This window comes from Vicia villosa, unplaced genomic scaffold (assembly GCF_029867415.1).
Source record: "Vicia villosa cultivar HV-30 ecotype Madison, WI unplaced genomic scaffold, Vvil1.0 ctg.000747F_1_1, whole genome shotgun sequence".
Lineage (NCBI taxonomy): Eukaryota > Viridiplantae > Streptophyta > Magnoliopsida > Fabales > Fabaceae > Vicia > Vicia villosa.
In genome coordinates, this window is record NW_026705336.1 from 234,562 (window position 1) to 244,435 (window position 9,874).

Below are 9,874 nucleotides of genomic sequence, written 5' to 3' on the forward strand. Positions count from 1 at the left end.
TTTGCCAAGTTTCTCACAGTTTCAAGCATTTCGGCGGTTAATATAGGTGGAGTGGATGATCCTTCTCCATCAGCATATCTCATTTTAAAACATACAATAAATTATCAAATATATATTAAATATAATAAACTATCAAATATAATTTTAATTTCAAAAGTACAAAATTTACAAACTGTTTTTTTGATATAATAATACTAACTATACAAATTTTTTATACTGTTTTTTTAAATACTTATTGTTTTTAATGCATACTATTTCCAAATACATACTATTTTTATATTATTATACTGATTTTTTAATACATACAGTTTTTAAACTATTATATACCATTTTAAATATTCCTGTTTTTAAATTATAATATATAAAAATCGTTTTTTTAAATATACTGGTTTTATAAAATATATTGTTTTTAAATAATATTTTTATAATATATAAAAATCTTTTTTTTAAATATACTGGTTTTATAAAATATACTGTTTTTAAATAATATTTGTATAATATATAAAAATGGTATTTTTTTATTTAATATATAAATACTGTTTTGTAAATAAAGATTATAATATTTATTAACACATATAAAAATATACCAAACATAATCTTATTTTTAATACTAAACATAAATTTTATTATACTACATTTAAACTACTAATTTAAAAAATCAGCAAATATATTATTGTTCACATCAATAAATCTGTTATTTTTAAAAGAAATAAACTGTAATTATGATATTAAATTCGAAAAAATTAAATAAAAAAATCTAAACACATAAAAAAAATATAAACTATAATCTAAACACATATATAAAATTTATATATAACAACATCATAAACACATATAAAAAAATATAAACACATATAAAAAAATCTAAACACATATATATATAAACACTTCCATCATAAACACATATAAAAAAATTTCAAAAATTTTATATGTGTACCTTAATTGAAGATAACCTATAGCCTGAAGATTCCCTTCAAATTATAAGATCTTTCTTCCAAGATTTTGTCTTCTATAAATCAATTGTTGTATAAAAAAAACAAAATTAGATTATATTTTAAATAAAAAAGAATGTATAATATTACTTAGAGGAAGTAGAGGAGAAAATTTACCTTCAAATTATGGTGTTGTTGGTTGAGATGAATGAGATTTGAGATGAATGGGGTTGTGAGGAAGTTGAGATGAATGGGTATTTTGGTTAAAGGAAGAAGAAGATAAATATGTAGGTTTGAAATGGGTAACGTTCGGAAACAGAGAAGATGAAGTAAATGCGTGCACATGGGGTCAGACATCAGCGAGGGGCTGCCCCACGGAAATGAAACGGTCAAAGGGGGCGTGGGGGGACCCCTCGCAAATTTCACCTTGAAAATAGAGACTGCACGCGCAGTCTGTTTGCGCCAGTTAATGAGACAGTACTGTCTTTTTTCCGAGGGGCTACCCCTCGCTAAAATCTGTACTTTTTTTCCTTGGGGTTATCCCCTCGCTAAATGTTGTACTAGTTGCAGAATGAATTTTATTTTTGGCGCCACTTTACTTTGCTTGGGGTATCCCCTCGCAATGCAAATTTTCAAAATCAAAATTTCCCTCTTCTCCTATTTGCGAGGGGTCTCCCCTAGGTATGCGTATTTGTTTTTAAATTGTGTTTTGCGAGGGGCTTAACCCCAAGCAACGTTATTTTTTTGCGTGAAGGTATACCCTTGGCTAAATCCCCTGGCTATTTCAAAGATTTCTTGTAGTGTGAGACCCGACGTTCCCGGCGCTCCTAGGCCAGCACATGAGGAGATCCTGGAGAACCAGCAGGCCGAGGATGACCACGCCATTGATCTCATGCCGATCTGCCAGCGGATAGAGATGCTTGGGCGGGACGCATTGGATCGAGGTGTCGTTCATCAGGGCGGTTCAGAGGCAGTCGCCGTGATGGAGATGATCGTCACTGATGCGGGCCGTGCGGCGGGGTACAGGCGGCAGAGGAGGGCCCAGGGTGAGAGGGTTAGGCACACCCAGTAGTGGTCGGGTTTATTTATTTTTTGATGTTCGGATTGTATCTTTCGCACAGTATTATTATTATTTTCGGTTTGTATATATTATTTGGATTGGATTTATCATATTAGTATTTTCAGTTTATCTGTTGCTTATTTTATTTGGCGTTTGTGTTTAATTAAAATGCGAGACTGTTTAAGAAAAAACATAAAAAAAAAACACAGTTTCTGCATAATTCGGAAGTTCATTTCAGGTGTCAATATTTTTATTTAACAGTAAATTATAATTATAAGTCAATATTTGATCCCGGTTAATAGTATATCAGGTGTCAAATGTTTTTATTTAACACCTAACTTTATTACAAAACCGGTGTTACAAATCACTTTTTAATTAATTTTTTTTCCTACAGTTCCTTATGAGGAAAATCATATTTTGACCATTAGCACCAAATGTGCCAATAAATTTACATCTTAGATAATAAAATAATTATACATATTAAACAATATGAATAATAATACAAGCAATACATATATGTTAATATTAAAATATTTGATTCTCAATTGAAAAATATTAGACAAAGTACAATTCATAGTTTCTAGCTAATCCTAGTATAAACATACTGGAACAACAATGAACACATATCAGAAAAAACTCTTTAAACAGGTTAAAGCTATCTTTAAGCTAAACACAATACACACTTAGACTCACACATAAAATATTTTTTATTATTATGCTCCGATGGACAGTAGCAATTAGGAAATAGGCCAATGCATCTTCCCACACTACTATAAATGATGGTCCATTTTCTGCAACATAAACATGAAAAAATTAGGTGTCTAGACGGATGAGTTGACAAAAGATCAATAGAAAGACGCACAAAATAAGGTAGTTGAGTAACAAAAAAACTAAAAATATTCAAAGTGAGAAACACAATATATGAATCATAATTTCCGAGTGATCTTCAACCTTATCAAATAGGTGAGACATACCCAATTAATTTGAGCTCTTAGAAACTTTATCAATGTCCATCAATATTATCAAACCACATTCTCTTAGCTGCAAAGATTCTCAGTCAAAATTACAATTGCAATTAAATAAAATTACTAAAAATATACTGCTATAAGATTTATATTTAGAAGCAGGACATACCTAACCAACAATATTTAAACCCTTTTTAATGAATGGTGCATCTTTTGTTGAGCTCTTTTCATTAAGCACTTCAAGTAGAACCATTCTAGCCTTACTTAAACCATTTATGTGGCCTAAGACAAAATACAAGGAAGCAAAACATGATACAAGATTAAGATGAAATGATAGGCGCAGGTCTAGTATATTAGTATATAGTTTAACTTTGCTAGCAACAGTATAACTCAAAATGTACTGAGAGCAGTGATAATAATGAAGATGAGGGCAGTGATAACCACTAAGATGAAACACCAAAAAATGAAATTGATGTGAATGCCAACATGATAAAATGAGCCATGACTCCCTAAATATACTACATGAAACACTGACGTAGACACATAAGAGAAAAGAGACGAGTAACTTTAATGATTATATATATCCATTAATGTTGAAGTAGTTTCTTAGATCAACATTGTTAAGATTATAATTCCAATATTCCTTTTTTTATACTCCTCACTCAAGCGATTAAACAAATGGAAAATAAAAATTCAAAACATGGCAGTTAGCGTGAATGGAATCAAAGACAACCTAGTTTGATAGTCATGCCTTAACACACCATAAAGTAAGTAATAGCATATACAAATATTTTGTCATTTTCATATGCTACTAGCTTTGCAGACATCTATGTCAAAATCAAAATATAAACCACAATGATTCACAAAACCTTACCAAATAAACAATTAAATTTCATAACCCTCAAATCAAATAATCAAATTCAATTGAGACTACTAAAACCTAACGAATCAACCAATCAAATTTCATACCCATCAAAGTATATAATCATAATTGCCGGCCTATAAACTTGAATCAAATTGATACACAATTTCATCTCTAAAAGAATACAAGATAAACAAAATTCACGAAATTAAAGTGAGATAATAATAATAATAATAATAATAATAATAATAATAATAATAATAATAATAATAATAATAAAATAAAAATTAAAAGCTTATACCCTGAGGATCTCGACGGTTTGTTTTGACCAACAAGACACTGTAGCGGATGAGGATCTCGACAGCTTGTTTCGATGAACACGACATTGTGCTTTGCAATAGGAAGGGTCACCGATTTTGAGAGCAAACAAATCGAGAGATGAATTGAGAGGGACGATTCCGCTTTAGAGAAAGATTGATTCGTAACATAGATTATGAACAGGTTTGTGATTCAAAATAGGTTCCAAAAGGGATTTTTGATTCTAAAACATTTTGAGAGACGAGAAGGTTTTTGTATTTTATTCATTGAGTGAAAAATTGAGAGAATGGTTGTTATGTTTTGAGCTGAGGTTTTTTGGTTTGAAGAGCTGGTTATAAAATCAAGTGTATTTTCAAGAGAGCCAAAAGAAAAATATATACAGTAATATAGTTATCACATTTGTTTTACTTTAAATCAGGTATGAATTTATATTTATATGTTTTCGTCATTTCTTCATTTTATACCTATTTATATTAAAATCAAGTATTTAATGTTAATCAAGTTTATTTATTTTAAAAGTAATCACTTTAGTTATCAGTTTTTTAAAATATTTGGTGTCATTGGTTAACCCTAAAATGAAACTTTTCATTTTAATTACAAAATTGCCACTGCATATATGATTTATACCTATTTTTAATAAAATAGGTATCATATTAATAATTCTAATGTTATTTCTGTACTAGTGCCCATGAGGTGTTTTCGGAGATGCACTTTTGAATTGTGAAATTTTTTTTTAAAAAAAAGCGCTTCGGAAGTTCATTTCCGAAGCAGGGGTATTTTGAGATTTTCGCTGGGGTGACCCCATGGAAAGGTGGCTAAAAAAATTTTCAAAAGAAATTTGATTCGTGAAAGTCTCAAAACCTTAAATAATTGTAAGGGGTAATGATTTCAAGGTTGCAAATTTTATTCTAAATAATACTAATAACTTTAAGAGAATATATATATATATATATATATATATATATATATATATATATATATATATATATATATATAATATGAAATATAATATGAGAGTAGGGGGTGTTTAATGTTTCGGCCTTATATGAATTAAATCATAAACTAAATTATAGAGTTTGGATTAAGATTTTTTTAGTTCGAGCAAACATGGAACTAAATCAATGAAACACAATGATAAGTGGTTAGGATATTCGATTTTTAATATTCAAACTCATAATTATTTCTCATGACTCATATAAGCATTATCGAGATGTGTTGATGTGCATAAGGTATATTTTTATGCACAGTGCATAAATACTCAAATATTGTTTATATTACTCAAAGTATTATATTTATTACTCTAAATAATATACAGATTATTTAAAATAGTATAAATATTACTCAGAACAATGAATATATTACTCAAAATAGTTAAAATTCGATATTACTCAAAATGGTGTATATATTACTTAGAATAGTGTACTCATTACTCACAATTAATAATTACTCATAATTAATAGATGTGTACAAATAATGCATATATTATTCATGAATTATGATATTATTACTCGTTTCTAACTAAAATGTTACTCGGAACAATTTAAATATTACTCGTACGAGACTTATGCACCATACATAAGGATATATCTTATGCACATCAACCTGACCCAGCATTATCATTATCATGAAAACTAATGGTAAGCATTCAATTTTTAAGAAAAAAGATTGTGGACATGCTATGCTATTTAATTTGATTTTAATTTATTATTAGAAAATTGCAAATGTACTAAAGTGATTAATTGCATATCCAAAATTCTTTATGTTAGATTTTTTTTATTATGAAAAAATGACTAGTTTAGTATTTATAACGAAACACTAGTACTATTATTTTAATAGTAATAAAAAAAATTAATTATCGTAAATTATTTCATTTAAATACTTTTACATTTTTTTTTAATGTATTCGATTAATTCAAATCAAATCAGTTTGTTGTTTTTTTGGTTTAATTCAGTTTAAATTTTATTAGAAGAATTTGCAAATCAAATCCAAATCAATTTGTATATTTTTAATCGGTTTAGATATCTGATTTTCACAAAATCGAACTAAATTGACCCACAAACGCCTCTAATTTTAGGGCCTATTTAAATTAGTTTTGTAAAATTATTTTGTGACTTTTAAAATTTAAAAATAATAAATTTATTTAATAGACTAATTTACAAAACTATTTTTGAAAATTATTCTCTATTTAAAAGTAATAAAAATTAAAATAGATTTTAGAGTTTTTGATTTTAAATATTGAAAATTGGTAATAGAAAAAAAGGTCATTAATGGTAAATTTAAAAGTAAGATTATCAAACAATTTTAAAATAATTCTTAAAAGTAAGAATATCCAATATCTTTTATTTTATTTATTTTTTTAAAACTATTTTTAGAATTAGTTTATAAAATAATTTTTAAAAACTAAAAAAATTAATCTCAAAGCCTTATTCACATATATTTTATTTATAAAAAATATTTATGTATGAATTCAATAAGACAAAATAGAATAAATAATAATTACAGCTAAAACTAAATAGCTCAAAAATAAATATGTAAATTATAATAAAATTAAAATTATGTATAGAGTAAATCAAACAATTCAAATCATCATTTTCAGGGGAAAAACACACATTTGAAGGCATATTGAACACAATTTTCCATCTTGACTTGAAATCAATGTCTATGCTTAGCTTTATTCTTTCTTGAATGTTGGAATTATTTTTCAATAAAATTGATTAATTCCAACCATCTTTGAACTTTGATTTACCATGTTTTATTTAGGTAGTCCCACAAATTTCACAATTTGTTTATTTTTCAATGAATTCTTTTCTTCATCATCCACCTTCTCCAAACTTTTTTACTTCCTTTGCTCTCAACTACTTCCTTGAAGACTTTTGTTCTGAGTCTCGCATCTCTTTAGACACAAATATATTACATAACATAAAATATCCTTGTTCCGTTTCTCTTTGATGCAACAATGTCTCTTATTTTTATATCTCTAGTCAATTTTTAATCAGGAGCCATAATTACTTGTCTTCATCTAAAAATTATAGGCTAAAGAATCCTCCTCTTCTTCATCTTTGGCCTTACTAACAGAAGGCTCCACCTACAAGAAAAGTTTTCTCCATCTTGTTATAGAATATCTATTATTTAGGTATTTCCACTCCATTCTTAGGCAGATTTTATCAAAAATAGGGGCGGCAAAACGGATCCAGTCTACTTTCTTTGTATTTAGTGCGGGACACATCAAAGGTTTAGGCTATCATACTCTAATGTGTTCATTACGTCCTGTCCAATTTTTTATTCGGGCTTTTGCAAGCACAAACATTAACATAAATTTAAAATTTTAGGTTTAAAATATGCAATACCCGCGGGCCGTCCGCCCCGCTCCACCCTCACTTTTAGTGCGGGACGACCAAGATTTTAGACTCGCATTCTTAATCATGTCCGCCTCGTCCCACCCTATTTTTTGCGACTTTTGCAGGACAAGTCTAAAAGGGGCGGACATGCTCGTTTGCTACTCCTAATCAAAAGTAACATACTTGCAGATTATTAATCTTGATATGACAGATTCCATCTTTTACTTGTATCCCTTCACACCTTTTATATAATTAATCTAGACATTTTTTTTATAAGCAAATTGGAATTAAAAAGCACTAGGGGTGCTTAACTCAAATACAAAGAGAGAAAAAATTCGGTCGGTGTAACACACACAACCCCACTCAACAACAAAGAATCCGACCAAAATCACAACAAAAAAGATTCCGGGTCTAGGAACCACTCCTCCTGAGACCTATTACAAGAGTTCTTAAAGAAAACACTAAACCAATCCCAAGAGAGGATTTTTATGAGAAATAAACCATCAAAGGAGTTCACATCCAAGCTATTGAAAATAACATCATTCCTACAAATCCATATAATTCAACAAAAGACTAGACCAAAGAATAACTCTAGCATAAAACTTGTCTTGCTTAATATGTGCAAAAATAAAAAACCATTAAATTAAAGTAGTCTACTCGTTTCCCACTTTAAACCTCTATATTTGTCTTGAAACTTATTCTTGTTGACAAACATATGTTGATCAAGGATGCTGTAAAACTCTAGCTTCTTTCCATAAACCCATAGAAAATCTTGCTCCTAAAATCAAGCATTTAACACACTCCGAGAAGGTCATATTCATGTGTTTTTTGGACCATTTTGTTGCGTTGTTTATGCCACAATCCTATGTCATTTAGTATCTTATTTTTTTACAAAACTCATTAAAATGCTTAGAAACAAACTATGGGCCACCGTCTCTTATTAAAAATTTTAATTTTTCATTGCTATTTGATTCTCTATCAGAGTATATCATTATTTGACGGGTTAAATAAACTACACCCCCTGTCTATAGCGAGTTTTGGTTTGCGCCCCTTGAATTTTTTTTTTACATAAGGCCCCTTATAAAACTCAATTCATGGATTCACCACACCTCTTTACCACACATGCTGACTGTTTATGTTATTATTGGCCACGTTCGAAAAAAGAATATTTAAAAAATTATAAAGAATTTTTTAACATGTTTGATTGATTTTCTATAGAATGACAAAAGAATGTTTATCATTAAAATATTTTTTTATTTTTGGAATACTATAACAACATATATTATATTTGAACAATGGGTCATGCTAACGAGTGCTCCAGGAGCACTCTTTAAGGTTTTCATATAAAGAAAATATTCTCTAAATAGATTAATCAATTCAATTTTCAATGCACTAAATACAAGTTTTTTAATGAAACATGTATTTTTGCTTATTAAAAGAAGTCAATTATTTCTATTTTTAATGTATTAAATACAAGTATATTTAACAAAACATTCTTTTTTTAGATTCTTAACCAGTGCTCCATGGACACTCGTTAGCATTTCCCTTGAACAATTTATCTAAGTCTTTCAAACACCTCCTTCAATACGATTTTTTAGTTTTTCAAATTAGAGAAATTTTATTTTATGAATAAAATAAAGTCTGAGGATTTTTTTACTCAATCATTTTCGTTTTTTAAAGTCCTCATTTTTGTCTCCTTCAAACTCCCAAACTTTATCTCAAGGATTCGTTAACCATAAATAAAATCTGTTTAAGATCATTAGATAACAAAATTGATGAATTTTTTTTACCTATTCGCCAACACGTGTGCTAAAATTTTATACATACATACATCCCACTAAATATATATATGCCAAATTTTCAACAAATTTAAAGACATGGTACTTTAGGAATAAGGGCTATGACTAAGCAACTATAATTTTTCACTAATTTTTCAGTAGCATGTAACTCTAGAACTTGATAAAAATGATTAGTTGTATTGATTCTAATAATAAAGTAAATTTTATCTATTAAAATATATTCATTAATAAAGTAACTAGATAAATTAAAATACAATATTAAACTTAAAAAAAAAGAAAAAGCAATACTCTCATGTAATCCATCTGTAAAAGAAAAAAAAAATCTAAAATAAATAATCCATTTTAATTTATAATACAAATTAATTACTTTTTTAATCATACCCTTTTTTTTAAGCTTTAATCATACCCTTTAATTAATATTATTTTCACCTCTTTCAATATTTAATATTGAGTATTTTGATAAAAATATTATTTTTTAATTTATATATTTTTCTTAGCAGACTCAAACTCGATATTATTTAAGAAGATATTTTTCTTAGTTTCTACAATTTATTTAATAAAGGATAAAATATTTTACTAGACTCTAGCATCTTCGATATT

At 27.9% G+C, this 9,874-nt stretch overlaps 1 long non-coding RNA gene across 1 annotated transcript; it reads right to left on the reverse strand.

Moving 5' to 3' along the window:
• Positions 1-2,608: 2,608 nt before the first annotated feature.
• On the reverse strand, positions 2,609-3,235 carry LOC131630882 (uncharacterized). The gene is made up of 3 exons (XR_009292540.1): positions 3,127-3,235; positions 2,967-3,033; positions 2,609-2,783 (listed from the first exon to the last, which is right to left on the reverse strand). It is a non-coding gene; the product is annotated as an uncharacterized LOC131630882 (long non-coding RNA).
• Positions 3,236-9,874: the final 6,639 nt, after the last annotated feature.